Raw genomic sequence first — 16,237 nt, forward strand, 5'->3', positions numbered from 1 at the left:
AATGATATAGTGTAGATTTATTTGTTCTCAAGGGCAGCACGGTAGCATTGTGGATAGCACAATTGCTTCACAGCTCCAGGGTCCCAGGTTCGATTCCGGCTTGGGTCACTGACTGTGCGGAGTCTTCACGTCCTCCCCGTGTCTGCGTGGGTTTCCTCCGGGTGCTCCGGTTTCCTCCCACAATCCAAAGATGTGCGGGTTAGGTGAATTGGCCAATGATAAATTTGCCTTAATGTCCAAATTGCCCTTGGTGTTGGGTGAAGGTGTTGAGTTTGGGTAGGGTGCTCTTTCCAAGAGCCGGTGCAGACTCAAAGGGCCGAATGGCCTCCTTCTGCACTGTAAATTCAATGATAATCTATGATTAATCTAAGACCAAGGTTCGGCACAACATCGTGGGCCGAAGGGCCTGTTCTGTGCTGTATTTTCTATGTTCTATGTTCTATTGACCCTCTGACAGTGCAGCACTCCCTCAGAACTGACCCTGTGACAGTGCAGCTTTCCCTCAGTACTGACCGTCTGACAGTGCAGCATTCCCTCAGTACTGAACCTCTGACAGTGCAGCACCCCCTCAGTACAGACTCCCTGACAGTGCAGCACTCCCTCAGCACTGGCTTTCCGACTGTGCAGCACTATCTCAGTACTGACCCTCTGACAGTGCAGCACTCCCTCAGTACTGACCCCCTGACCGTGTAGCACTCCCTGAGTACTAGTTCTCTGAAAGTGCAGCGCTCCCTCAGTACTGACCCTCTGACAGTGCAGCACTCCCTCAGTACTGACCCTCCGACAGGGCAGCATTCTTTTAGTACTGACCCTCTGACAGTGCAACATTCCCTCTGTACTGACTCCCTGACAGTGCAGCCCTCCCTCAGTGCTGACCCCCTGACAGTGCAGTGCTCCCTCAGAACTGACCCTCTGACAGTGCAGCGCATCCTCAGTACTGACCCTCTGACAGTGCAGCACTCCCTCAGTACTGACCCCCTGACCGTGTAGCACTCCCTGAGTACTAGTTCTCTGACAGTGCAGCGCTCCCTCAGCACTTAAACTCTGACTGTGCAGCACTCCCTCAGTACTTACCCTCTGACTGTGCAGCACTCACTCAGTACTGACCCTGTGACAGTGCAGCACTCCCTCAGTACTGACCCTCCGACAGTGCAGCACACCCTCAGGACTGACCCCGTGACAGTGCAGCACTCCCTCAGTACTGACCATTTGAATGTGCAAAGCTCCCTCAGTACTGACCCTCTGACAGTGCAGCACTCCCTCAGTACTGACCCTCTGACAGTGCAGCACTCCCTCAGAACTGACCCTGTGACAGTGCAGCATTCCCTCAGTACTGACCGTCTGACAGGGCAGCATTCCCTCAGTACTGACCGTCTGACAGTGCAGCAATCCCTCAATACTGACACCCTGACCGTGCAGCACTCCCTGAGTACTGGTTCTCTGACAGTGCAGCGCTACCTTAGTACTGACCGTCTGACAGTGCTGCACTCCCTCAGTACTGACCCTCTGACACTGCAATACTCCCTCAGTACTGACCCTCTGATAGTTCAGCATTCCATCAAAACTGACTCTGTATTCAGTGCAGCACTCCCTCAGTACTGACTCTCTGACAGATCAGCGCTCCCACTGTACTGACCCTCTGATAGTGCAGCAGTCCCTCAGTACTGACCCTCTGACAGATCAGCGCTCCTTCAGTACTGACCCTCTGACAGTGCAGCACTCCCTCAGTACTAACCCTCTGACAGATCAGCGCACCTTCAGTACTGACCCTCTGACAGTACAGCACTCCCTACGTACTGACCCTTTGAGAGTGCAAAGCTCCCTCAGTACTGACCCTCTGACAGTGCAGGACTTACTCAGAACTGACCCTGTGACAGTGCAGCACTCCTTCTGCACTGACCCTCTGACAGTGCAGCATCCCTCTTGACTGACCCTCAGAGTGATCAGCGCTCCCTCAGTACTGACCCCCTGACAGTGCAGCACTCCCTCAGTACTGACCCTCTGACAGTACAGCACACCCTCAGGACTGACCCCGTGACAGTGCAGCACTCCCTCAGTACTGACCCTCTGACAGTGCAGCACTCCCTCTGTACTGACTCCCTGACAGTGCAGCCCTCCCTCAGTGCTGAACCGCTGACAGTGCAGCACTCCCTCAGTACTGACCCTCTGACCGTGCAGCACTCCCTGAGTACTGGTTCTCTGACAGTGCAGCACTCCCTCAGCACTGGCCCTCCGACTGTGCAGCACTACCTCAGAACTGACCCTCTGACAGTGCAGCGCTCCCTCAGTACTGACCCTCTGACTGTGCAGCACTCACTCAGTACTGACCCTGTGACAGGGCAGCAATCCCTCAGTACTGACCCTCCGACAGTGCAGCACAACCTCAGGACTGACCCCGTGACAGTGCAGCACTCCTCAGTACTGATGCTCTGACAGTGCAACACTCCCTCTGTACTGACTCCCTGACAGTGCAGCCCTCCCTCAGTGCTGACCCCCTTACAGTGCAGCACTCCCTCAGTACTGACCCTCTGACAGTGCAGCACTCCCTCAGAACTGACCCACTGACAGTGCAGCGCGCCCTCAGTACTGACCCTCTTACAGATCAGCGATCCCTCAGTACTGACCCTGTGACAATGCAGCACTCCCTCAGTACTGACCCTCCGACAGTACAGCACACCCTCAGGACTGACCCCGTGACAGTGCAGCACTCCCTCAGTACTGACCCTCTGACAGTGCAGCACTCCCTCTGTACTGACTCCCTGACAGTGCAGCCCTCCCTCAGTGCTGACCCCCAGACAGTGCAGCACTCCCTCAGTACTGACCCTCTGACAGTGCAGCACTCCCTCAGTACTGACCCTCTGACCGTGCAGCACTCCCTGAGTACTGGTTCTCTGACAGTGCAGCACTCCCTCAGCACTGGCCCTCCGACTGTGCAGCACTACCTCAGAACTGACCCTCTGACAGTGCAGCACCCCCTCAGGACTGACCCCGTGACAGTGCAGCACTCCCTCAGTACTGACCCTCTTACAGATCACCGATCCCTCAGTAATGACCCACTGACAGTGCAGCACTCCCTCAGAACTGACCCACTGACAGTGCAACACTCCCCCAGTACTGGCCCCCTGACAGTGCAGCACTCCCTCAGTACTGACCCTCTGACAGTGCAGCACTCCCTCAGAACTGACCCTCTGACAGTGCAGCGCTCCCTCAGTACTGACCCTCTGACAGATCAGCGCTCCCTCAGAACTGACCCTCTGACAGTGCAGCGCTCCCTCAGTACTGATCCTCTGACGGATCAGCGCTCCTTCAGTACTGACCCTCAGACAGTGCAGCACTCCCTCAGTACTGACCCTTTGAGTGTGCAACGCTCCCTCAGTACTGACCGTCTGACAGTGCAGCACTCCCTGAGTACTGAACCTCTGACAGTGCAGCCCTCCCTCAGTACTGACCCCCTGACAGTGCAGAATCTCCCTCAGTACTGACCCTCTGACAGTGCAGCGCTCCCTCAGTACTGACCCCCTGACAGATCAGCGCTCCTTCAGTACTGACCCTCTGGCAGGGCAGCACTCCCTCAGTACTGACCCTCTGACACTGCAATACTCCCTCAGTACTGACCCTCTGATAGTTCAGCATTCCATCAAAACTGACTCTGTATTCAGTGCATCACTCCCTCAGTACTGACTCTCTGACAGATCAGCGCTCCCACTGTACTGACCCTCTGATAGTGCAGCAGTCCCTCAGTACTGACACTCTGACAGATCAGCGCTCCTTCAGTACTGACCCTCTGACAGTGCAGCACTCCCTCAGTACTGACCCTCTGACAGATCAGCGCACCTTCAGTACTGACCCTCTGACAGTGCAGCACTCCCTACGTACTGACCCTTTGAGAGTGCAAAGCTCCCTCAGTACTGACCCTCTGACAGTGCAGGACTTACTCAGAATTGACCCTGTCACAGTGCAGCACTCCTTCTGCACTGACCCTCTGACAGTGCAGCATCCCTCTTGACTGACCCTCAGAGTGATCAGCGCTCCCTCAGTACTGACCCCCTGACAGTGCAGCACTCCCTCAGTACTGACCCTCTGACAGTACAGCACACCCTCAGGACTGACCCCGTGACAGTGCAGCACTCCCTCAGTACTGACCCTCTGACAGTGCAGCACTCCCTCTGTACTGACTCCCTGACAGTGCAGCCCTCCCTCAGTGCTGACCCCCTGACAGTGCAGCACTCCCTCAGTACTGACCCGCTGACAGTGCAGCACTCCCTCAGTACTGACCCTCTGACCGTGCAGCACTCCCTGAGTACTGGTTCTCTGACAGTGCAGCACTCCCTCAGCACTGGCCCTCCGACTGTGCAGCACTACCTCAGAACTGACCCTCTGACAGTGCAGCGCTCCCTCAGTACTGACCCTCTGACTGTGCAGCACTCACTCAGTACTGACCCTGTGACAGGGCAGCAATCCCTCAGTACTGACCCTCCGACAGTGCAGCACAACCTCAGGACTAATCCCTTGACAGTGCAGCACTCCTCAGTACTGATGCTCTGACAGTGCAACACTCCCTCTGTACTGACTCCCTGACAGTGCAGCCCTCCCTCAGTGCTGACCCCCTTACTGTGCAGCACTCCCTCAGTACTGACCCTCTGACAGTGCAGCACTCCCTCAGAACTGACCCACTGACAGTGCAGCGCTCCCTCAGTACTGACCCCCTGACAGTGCAGCACTCCCTCAGTACTGACCCTCTGACAGTACAGCACACCCTCAGGACTGACCCCGTGACAGTGCAGCACTCCCTCAGTACTGACCCTCTGACAGTGCAGCACTCCCTCTGTACTGACTCCCTGACAGTGCAGCCCTCCCTCAGTGCTGACCCGCTGACAGTGCAGCACTCCCTCAGTACTGACCTTCTGACCGTGCAGCACTCCCTGAGTACTGGTTCTCTGACAGTGCAGCACTCCCTCAGCACTGGCCCTCCGACTGTGCAGCACTACCTCAGAACTGACCCTCTGACAGTGCAGCGCTCCCTCAGTACTGACTCTCTGACTGTGCAGCACTCACTCAGTACTGACCCTGTGACAGGGCAGCAATCCCTCAGTACTGACCCTCCGACAGTGCAGCACAACCTCAGGACTGACCCCGTGACAGTGCAGCACTCCTCAGTACTGATGCTCTGACAGTGCAACACTCCCTCTGTACTGACTCCCTGACAGTGCAGCCCTCCATCAGTGCTGACCCCCTTACAGTGCAGCACTCCCTCAGTACTGACCCTCTGACAGTGCAGCACTCCCTCAGAACTGACACACTGACAGTGCAGCGCGCCCTCAGTACTGACCCTCTTACAGATCAGCGATCCCTCAGTACTGACCCTGTGACAATGCAGCACTCCCTCAGTACTGACCCTCCGACAGTACAGCACAACCTCAGGACTGACCCCGTGACAGTGCAGCACTCCCTCAGTACTGACCCTCTGACAGTACAGCACACCCTCACGACTGACCCCGTGACAGTGCAGCACTCCCTCAGTACTGACCCTCTGACAGTGCAGCACTCCCTCTGTACTGACTCCCTGACAGTGCAGCACTCCCTGAGTACTGGTTCTCTGACAGTGCAGCACTCCCTCAGCACTGGCCCTCCGACTGTGCAGCACTACCTCAGAACTGACCCTCTGACAGTGCAGCACACCCTCAGGACTGACCCCGTGACAGTGCAGCACTCCCTCAGTACTGACCCTCTTACAGATCACCGATCCCTCAGTAATGACCCTCTGACAGTGCAGCACTCCCTCAGAACTGACCCACTGACAGTGCAGCACTCCCCCAGTACTGGCCCCCTGACAGTGCAGCACTCCCTCAGTACTGACCCTCTGACAGTGCAGCACTCCCTCAGAACTGACCCTCTGACAGTGCAGCGCTCCCTCAGTACTGACCCTCTGACAGATCAGCGCTCCTTCAGTACTGACCCTCTGACAGTGCAGCACTCCCTCAGTACTGACCCTTTGAGTGTGCAACGCTCCCTCAGTACTGACCCTCTGACAGTGCAGCACTCCCTCAGAACTGACCCTCTGACAGTGCAGCGCTCCCTCAGTACTGATCCTCTGACGGATCAGCGCTCCTTCAGTACTGACCCTCAGACAGTGCAGCACTCCCTCAGTACTGACCCTTTGAGTGTGCAACGCTCCCTCAGTACTGACCGTCTGACAGTGCAGCACTCCCTGAGTACTGAACCTCTGACAGTGCAGCCCTCCCTCAGTACTGACCCCCTGACAGTGCAGAATCTCCCTCAGTACTGACCCTCTGACAGTGCAGCGCTCCCTCAGTACTGACCCCCTGACAGATCAGCGCTCCTTCAGTACTGACCCTCTGGCAGGGCAGCACTCCCTCAGTACTGACCCTCTGACACTGCAATACTCCCTCAGTACTGACCCTCTGATAGTTCAGCATTCCATCAAAACTGACTCTGTATTCAGTGCAGCACTCCCTCAGTACTGACTCTCTGACAGATCAGCGCTCCCACTGTACTGACCCTCTGATAGTGCAGCAGTCCCTCAGTACTGACCCTCTGACAGATCAGCGCTCCTTCAGTACTGACCCTCTGACAGTGCAGCACTCCCTCAGTACTGACCCTCTGACAGATCAGCGCACCTTCAGTACTGACCCTCTGACAGTGCAGTACTTACTCAGAACTGACCCTGTGACAGTGCAGCACTCCTTCTGCACTGACCCTCTGACAGTGCAGCATCCCTCTTGACTGACCCTCAGAGTGATCAGCGCTCCCTCAGTACTGACCCCCTGACAGTGCAGCACTCCCTCAGTACTGACCCTCTGACAGTACAGCACACCCTCAGGACTGACCCCGTGACAGTGCAGCACTCCCTCAGTACTGACCCTCTGACAGTGCAGCACTCCCTCTGTACTGACTCCCTGACAGTGCAGCCCTCCCTCAGTGCTGACCCCCTGACAGTGCAGCACTCCCTCAGTACTGACCCGCTGACAGTGCAGCACTCCCTCAGTACTGACCCTCTGACCGTGCAGCACTCCCTGAGTACTGGTTCTCTGACAGTGCAGCACTCCCTCAGCACTGGCCCTCCGACTGTGCAGCACTACCTCAGAACTGACCCTCTGACAGTGCAGCGCTCCCTCAGTACTGACCCTCTGACTGTGCAGCACTCACTCAGTACTGACCCTGTGACAGGGCAGCAATCCCTCAGTACTGACCCTCCGACAGTGCAGCACAACCTCAAGACTAATCCCTTGACAGTGCAGCACTCCTCAGTACTGATGCTCTGACAGTGCAACACTCCCTCTGTACTGACCCCTGACAGTGCAGCCCTCCCTCAGTGCTGACCCCCTTACAGTGCAGCACTCCCTCAGTACTGACCCTCTGACAGTGCAGCACTCCCTCAGAACTGACCCACTGACAGTGCAGCGCGTCCTCAGTACTGACCCTCTTACAGATCAGCGATCCCTCAGTAATGACCCTCTGAGAGTGCAGCACTCCGTCAGAACTGACCCACTGACAGTGCAGCACTCCCCCAGTACTGGCCTCCTGACAGTGCAGCACTCCCTCTGTACTGACTCCCTGACAGTGCAGCGCTCCCTCAGTGCTGACCCCCAGACAGTGCAGCACTCCCTCAGTACTGACCCTCTGACAGTGCAGCACTCCCTCAGTACTGACCCTCTGACCGTGCAGCACTCCCTGAGTACTGGTTCTCTGACAGTGCAGCACTCCCTCAGCACTGGCCCTCCGACTGTGCAGCACTACCTCAGTACTGACCCTCTGACTGTGCAGCACTCACTCAGTACTGACCCTGTGACAGGGCAGCACTCCCTCAGTACTGACCCTCCGACAGTGCAGCACAACCTCAGGACTGACCCCGTGACAGTGCAGCACTCCTCAGTACTGATGCTCTGACAGTGCAACACTCCCTCTGTACTGACTCCCTGACAGTGCAGCCCTCCCTCAGTGCTGACCCCCTTACAGTGCAGCACTCCCTCAGTACTGACCCTCTGACAGTGCAGCACTCCCTCTGAACTGACCCACTGACAGTGCAGCGCGCCCTCAGTACTGACCCTCTTACAGATCACCGATCCCTCAGTAATGACCCTCTGACAGTGCAGCACTCCCTCAGAACTGACCCACTGACAGTGCAGCACTCCCCCAGTACTGGCCCCCTGACAGTGCAGCACTCCCTCAGTACTGACCCTCTGACAGTGCAGCACTCCCTCAGAACTGACCCTCTGACAGTGCAGCGCTCCCTCAGTACTGACCCTCTGACAGATCAGCGCTCCTTCAGTACTGACCCTCTGACAGTGCAGCACTCCCTCAGAACTGACCCTCTGACAGTGCAGCACTCCCTCAGTACTGACCCTCTGACAGTGCAGCGCTCCCTCAGTACTGATCCTCTGACGGATCAGCGCTCCTTCAGTACTGACCCTCAGACAGTGCAGCACTCCCTCAGTACTGACCCTTTGAGTGTGCAACGCTCCCTCAGTACTGACCGTCTGACAGTGCAGCACTCCCTGAGTACTGAACCTCTGACAGTGCAGCCCTCCCTCAGTACTGACCCCCTGACAGTGCAGAATCTCCCTCAGTACTGACCCCCTGACAGATCAGCGCTCCTTCAGTACTGACCCTCTGGCAGGGCAGCACTCCCTCAGTACTGACCCTCTGACACTGCAATACTCCCTCAGTACTGACCCTCTGATAGTTCAGCATTCCATCAAAACTGACTCTGTATTCAGTGCAGCACTCCCTCAGTACTGACTCTCTGACAGATCAGCGCTCCCACTGTACTGACCCTCTGATAGTGCAGCAGTCCCTCAGTACTGACCCTCTGACAGATCAGCGCTCCTTCAGTACTGACACTCTGACAGTACAGCACACCCTCAGGACTGACCCCGTGACAGTGCAGCACTCCCTCAGTACTGACCCTCTGACAGTGCAGCACTCCCTCTGTACTGACTCCCTGACAGTGCAGCCCTCCCTCAGTGCTGACCCCCTGACAGTGCAGCACTCCCTCAGTACTGACCCGCTGACAGTGCAGCACTCCCTCAGTACTGACCCTCTGACCGTGCAGCACTCCCTGAGTACTGGTTCTCTGACAGTGCAGCACTCCCTCAGCACTGGCCCTCCGACTGTGCAGCACTACCTCAGAACTGACCCTCTGACAGTGCAGCGCTCCCTCAGTACTGACCCTCTGACTGTGCAGCACTCACTCAGTACTGACCCTGTGACAGGGCAGCAATCCCTCAGTACTGACCCTCCGACAGTGCAGCACAACCTCAGGACTGATCCCTTGACAGTGCAGCACTCCTCAGTACTGATGCTCTGACAGTGCAACACTCCCTCTGTACTGACTCCCTGACAGTGCAGCCCTCCCTCAGTGCTGACCCCCTTACAGTGCAGCACTCCCTCAGTACTGACCCTTTGACAGTGCAGCACTCCCTCAGAACTGACCCACTGACAGTGCAGCGCGCCCTCAGTACTGACCCTCTTACAGATCAGCGATCCCTCAGTAATGACCCTCTGAGAGTGCAGCACTCCCTCAGAACTGACCCACTGACAGTGCAGCACTCCCCCAGTACTGGCCCCCTGACAGTGCAGCACTCCCTCTGTACTGACTCCCTGACAGTGCAGCGCTCCCTCAGTGCTGACCCCCAGACAGTGCAGCACTCCCTCAGTACTGACCCTCTGACAGTGCAGCACTCCCTCAGTACTGACCCTCTGACCGTGCAGCACTCCCTGAGTACTGGTTCTCTGACAGTGCAGCACTCCTTCAGCACTGGCCCTCCGACTGTGCAGCACTACCTCAGAACTGACCCTCTGACAATGCAGCGCTCCCTCAGTACTGACCCTCTGACTGTGCAGCACTCACTCAGTACTGACCCTGTGACAGGGCAGCACTCCCTCAGTACTGACCCTCCGACAGTGCAGCACAACCTCAGGACTGACCCCGTGACAGTGCAGCACTCCTCAGTACTGATGCTCTGACAGTGCAACACTCCCTCTGTACTGACTCCCTGACAGTGCAGCCCTCCCTCAGTGCTGACCCCCTTACAGTGCAGCACTCCCTCAGTACTGACCCCCTGACAGTGCAGCACTCCCTCAGAACTGACCCACTGACAGTGCAGCGCGCCCTCAGTACTGACCCTCTTACAGATCACCGATCCCTCAGTAATGACCCTCTGACAGTGCAGCACTCCCTCAGAACTGACCCACTGACAGTGCAGCACTCCCCCAGTACTGGCCCCTGACAGTGCAGCACTCCCTCAGTACTGACCCTCTGACAGTGCAGCACTCCCTCAGAACTGACCCTCTGACAGTGCAGCGCTCCCTCAGTACTGACCCTCTGACAGATCAGCGCTCCTTCAGCACTGACCCTCTGACAGTGCAGCACTCCCTCAGTACTGACCCTTTGAGTGTGCAACGCTCCCTCAGTACTGACCCTCTGACAGTGCAGCACTCCCTCAGAACTGACCCTCTGACAGTACAGTGCTCCCTCAGGACTGATCCTCTGACAGATCAGCGCTCCTTCAGTACTGACCCTCAGACAGTGCAGCACTCCCTACGTACTGACCCTTTGAGAGTGCAAAGCTACCTCAGTACTGACCCTCTGACAGTGCAGGACTTACTCAGAACTGACCCTGTGACAGTGCAGCACTCCTTCTGCACTGACCCTCTGACAGTGCAGCATCCCTCTTGACTGACCCTCAGAGTGATCAGCGCTCCCTCAGTACTGACCCCCTGACAGTGCAGCACTCCCTCTGTACTGACTCCCTGACAGTGCAGCCCTCCCTCAGTGCTGACCCCCTTACAGTGCAGCACTCCCTCAGTACTGACCCTCTGACAGTGCAGCACTCCCTCAGAACTGACCCACTGACAGTGCAGCGCGCCCTCAGTACTGACCCTCTTACAGATCAGCGATCCCTCAGTAATGACCCTCTGAGAGTGCAGCACTCCCTCAGAACTGACCCACTGACAGTGCAGCACTCCCCCAGTACTGGCCCCCTGACAGTGCAGCACTCCCTCTGTACTGACTCCCTGACAGTGCAGCGCTCCCTCAGTGCTGACCCCCAGACAGTGCAGCACTCCCTCAGTACTGAACCTCTGACAGTGCAGCACTCCCTCAGTACTGACCCTCTGACCGTGCAGCACTCCCTGAGTACTGGTTCTCTGACAGTGCAGCACTCCCTCAGCACTGGCCCTCCGACTGTGCAGCACTACCTCAGAACTGACCCTCTGACAATGCAGCGCTCCCTCAGTACTGACCCTCTGACTGTGCAGCACTCACTCAGTACTGACCCTGTGACAGGGCAGCACTCCCTCAGTACTGACCCTCCGACAGTGCAGCACAACCTCAGGACTGACCCCGTGACAGTGCAGCACTCCTCAGTACTGATGCTCTGACAGTGCAACACTCCCTCTGTACTGACTCCCTGACAGTGCAGCCCTCCCTCAGTGCTGACCCCCTTACAGTGCAGCACTCCCTCAGTACTGACCCTCTGACAGTGCAGCACTCCCTCAGAACTGACCCACTGACAGTGCAGCGCGCCCTCAGTACTGACCCTCTTACAGATCACCGATCCCTCAGTAATGACCCTCTGACAGTGCAGCACTCCCTCAGAACTGACCCACTGACAGTGCAGCACTCCCCCAGCACTGGCCCCTGACAGTGCAGCACTCCCTCAGTACTGACCCTCTGACAGTGCAGCACTCCCTCAGAACTGACCCTCTGACAGTGCAGCGCTCCCTCAGTACTGACCCTCTGACAGATCAGCGCTCCTTCAGCACTGACCCTCTGACAGTGCAGCACTCCCTCAGTACTGACCCTTTGAGTGTGCAACGCTCCCTCAGTACTGACCCTCTGACAGTGCAGCACTCCCTCAGAACTGACCCTCTGACAGTGCAGCGCTCCCTCAGTACTGGTTCTCTGACAGATCAGCGCTCCTTCAGTACTGACCGTCTGACAGTACAGCACTCCCTGAGTACTGAACCTCTGACAGTGCAGCACTCCCTCAGTACTGACCCCCTGACTGTGCAGCACTCCCTGAGTACAGATCCTCTGACAGTGCAGCACTCCCTCAGTACTGACCCTGTGACACTGCAGCACTCCCTCAGTACTGACCCTCCGACAGTGCAGCACACCCTCAGGACTGACCCCGTGACAGTGCAGCACTCCCTCAGTACTGATCCTCTGACAGTGCAGCACTCTCTCACTACTGACCCTCTGACTGTGCAGCTCTCCCTCTGTACTGACCCCCTGACAGATCAGCGCTCCTTCTGTACTGACCCTCTGACAGTGCAACACTCCCTCTGTACTGACCTTCTGACACTGCAGCGCTCCCTCAGTACTGCCCGTCTGACAGTGTAGCACTCCCTCTGTACTGACCATCTGACAGTGCAACACTCCCTCTGCGCTGACCCCCTGACAGTGCAGCCCTCCCTCAGTACTGACCCCCTGACAGTGCAGAATCTCCCTCAGTACTGACCCTCTGACAGTGCAGCGCTCCCTCAGTACTGACCCCCTGACAGATCAGCGCTCCTTCAGTACTGACCCTCTGGCAGGGCAGCACTCCCTCAGTACTGACCCTCTGACACTGCAATACTCCCTCAGTACTGACCCTCTGATAGTTCAGCATTCCATCAAAACTGACTCTGTATTCAGTGCAGCACTCCCTCAGTACTGACTCTCTGACAGATCAGCGCTCCCACTGTACTGACCCTCTGATAGTGCAGCAGTCCCTCAGTACTGACCCTCTGACAGATCAGCGCTCCTTCAGTACTGACCCTCTGACAGTGCAGCACTCCCTCAGTACTGACCCTTTGAGAGTGCAAAGCTCCCTCAGTACTGACCCTCTGACAGTGCAGGACTTACTCAGAACTGACCCTGTGACAGTGCAGCACTCCTTCTGCACTGACCCTCTGACAGTGCCACATCCCTCTTGACTGACCCTCAGAGTGATCAGCGCTCCCTCAGTACTGACCCCCTGACAGTGCAGCACTCCCTCAGTACTGACCCTCTGACAGTACAGCACACCCTCAGGACTGACCCCGTGACAGTGCAGCACTCCCTCTGTACTGACTCCCTGACAGTGCAGCCCTCCCTCAGTGCTGACCCCCTGACAGTGCAGCACTCCCTCAGTACTGACCCGCTGACAGTGCAGCACTCCCTCAGTACTGACCCTCTGACCGTGCAGCACTCCCTGAGTACTGGTTCTCTGACAGTGCAGCACTCCCTCAGCACCGGCCCTCCGACTGTGCAGCACTACCTCAGAACTGACCCTCTGACAGTGCAGCGCTCCCTCAGTACTGACCCTCTGACTGTGCAGCACTCACTCAGTACTGACCCTGTGACAGGGCAGCAATCCCTCAGTACTGACCCTCCGACAGTGCAGCACAACCTCAGGACTGACCCCGTGACAGTGCAGCACTCCTCAGTACTGATGCTCTGACAGTGCAACACTCCCTCTGTACTGACTCCCTGACAGTGCAGCCCTCCCTCAGTGCTGACCCCCTTACAGTGCAGCACTCCCTCAGTACTGACCCTCTGACAGTGCAGCACTCCCTCAGAACTGACCCACTGACAGTGCAGCGCGCCCTCAGTACTGATCCTCTTACAGATCAGCGATCCCTCAGTACTGACCCTGTGACAGTGCAGCACTCCCTCAGTACTGACCCTCCGACAGTACAGCACACCCTCAGGACTGACCCCGTGACAGTGCAGCACTCCCTCAGTACTGACCCTCTGACATGCAGCACTCCCTCTGTACTGACTCCCTGACAGTGCAGCCCTCCCTCAGTGCTGACCCCCAGACAGTGCAGCACTCCCTCAGTACTTACCCTCTGACAGTGCAGCACTCCCTGAGTACTGGTTCTCTGACAGTGCAGCACTCCCTCAGCACTGGCCCTCCGACTGTGCAGCACTACCTCAGAACTGACCCTCTGACAGTGCAGCGCTCCCTCAGTACTGACCCTCTGACTGTGCAGCACTCACTCAGTACTGACCCTGTGACAGGGCAGCACTCCCTCAGTACTGACCCTCCGACAGTGCAGCACAACCTCAGGACTGACCCCGTGACAGTGCAGCACTCCTCAGCACTGATGCTCTGACAGTGCAACACTCCCTCTGTACTGACTCCCTGACAGTGCAGCCCTCCCTCAGTGCTGACCCCCTTACAGTGCAGCACTCCCTCAGTACTGACCCTCTGACAGTGCAGCACTCCCTCAGAACTGACCCACTGACAGTGCAGCGCGCCCTCAGTACTGACCCTCTTACAGATCACCGATCCCTCAGTAATGACCCTCTGACAGTGCAGCACTCCCTCAGAACTGACCCACTGACAGTGCAGCACTCCCCCAGTACTGGCCCCCTGACAGTGCAGCACTCCCTCAGTACTGACCATCTGACAGTGCAGCGCTCCCTCAGTACTGACCCTCTGAAAGATCAGCGCTCCTTCAGTACTGACCCTCTGACAGTGCAGCACTCCCTCAGTACTGACCCTTTGAGTGTGCAACGCTCCCTCAGTACTGACCCTCTGACAGTGCAGCACTCCCTCAGAACTGACCCTCTGACAGTGCAGCGCTCCCTCAGTACTGATCCTCTGACAGATCAGCGCTCCTTCAGTACTGACCCTCAGACAGTGCAGCACTCCCTCAGTACTGACCCTTTGAGTGTGCAGCACTCCCTCAGTACTGACCCTCTGACAGTGCAGCACTCCCTCAGAACTGACCCACTGACAGTGCAGCGCGCCCTCAGTACTGACCCTCTTACAGATCACCGATCCCTCAGTAATGACTCTCTGACAGTGCAGCACTCCCTCAGAACTGACCCACTGACAGTGCAGCACTCCCCCAGTACTGGCCCCTGACAGTGCAGCACTCCTTCAGTACTGACCCTCTGACAGTGCAGCACTCCCTCAGAACTGACACTCTGACAGTGCAGCGCTCCCTCAGTACTGACCCTCTGACAGATCAGCGCTCCTTCAGCACTGACCCTCTGACAGTGCAGCACTCCCTCAGTACTGACCCTTTGAGTGTGCAACGCTCCCTCAGTACTGACCCTCTGACAGTGCAGCACTCCCTCAGAACTGACCCTCTGACAGTGCAGCGCTCCCTCAGTACTAATCCTCTGACAGATCAGCGCTCCCTCACTACTGACCCTCTGACTGTGCAGCTCTCCCTCTGTACTGACCCCCTGACAGATCAGCGCTCCTTCTGTACTGACCCTCTGACAGTGCAACACTCCCTCTGTACTGACCTTCTGACACTGCAGCGCTCCCTCAGTACTGCCCGTCTGACAGTGTAGCACTCCCTCTGTACTGACCTTCTGACAGTGCAACACTCCCTCTGCACTGACCCCCTGACAGTGCAGCCCTCCCTCAGTACTGACCCCCTGACAGTGCAGAATCTCCCTCAGTACTGACCCTCTGACAGTGCAGCACTCCCTCAGTACTGACCCCCTGACAGATCAGCGCTCCTTCAGTACTGACCCTCTGGCAGGGCAGCACTCCCTCAGTACTGACCCTCTGACACTGCAATACTCCCTCAGTACTGACCCTCTGATAGTTCAGCATTCCATCAAAACTGACTCTGTATTCAGTGCAGCACTCCCTCAGTACTGACTCTCTGACAGATCAGCGCTCCCACTGTACTGACCCTCTGATAGTGCAGCAGTCCCTCAGTACTGACCCTCTGACAGATCAGCGCTCCTTCAGTACTGACCCTCTGACAGTGCAGCACTCCCTCAGTACTGACCCTTTGAGAGTGCAAAGCTCCCTCAGTACTGACCCTCTGACAGTGCAGGACTTACTCAGAACTGACCCTGTGACAGTGCAGCACTCCTTCTGCACTGACCCTCTGACAGTGCAGCATCCCTCTTGACTGACCCTCAGAGTGATCAGCGCTCCCTCAGTACTGACCCCCTGACAGTGCAGCACTCCCTCAGTACTGACCCTCTGACAGTACAGCACACCCTCAGGACTGACCCCGTGACAGTGCAGCACTCCCTCAGTACTGACCCTCTGACAGTGCAGCACTCCCTCTGTACTGACTCCCTGACAGTGCAGCCCTCCCTCAGTGCTGACCCCCTGACAGTGCAGCACTCCCTCAGTACTGACCCGCTGACAGTGCAGCACTCCCTCAGTACTGACCCTCTGACCGTGCAGCACTCCCTGAGTACTGGTTCTCTGACAGTGCAGCACTCCCTCAGCACTGGCCCTCCGACTGTGCAGCACTACCTCAG

The sequence above is a fragment of the Scyliorhinus torazame genome, chromosome 4, assembly GCF_047496885.1.
Source record: "Scyliorhinus torazame isolate Kashiwa2021f chromosome 4, sScyTor2.1, whole genome shotgun sequence".
NCBI classification, from domain to species: Eukaryota; Metazoa; Chordata; class Chondrichthyes; order Carcharhiniformes; family Scyliorhinidae; genus Scyliorhinus; species Scyliorhinus torazame.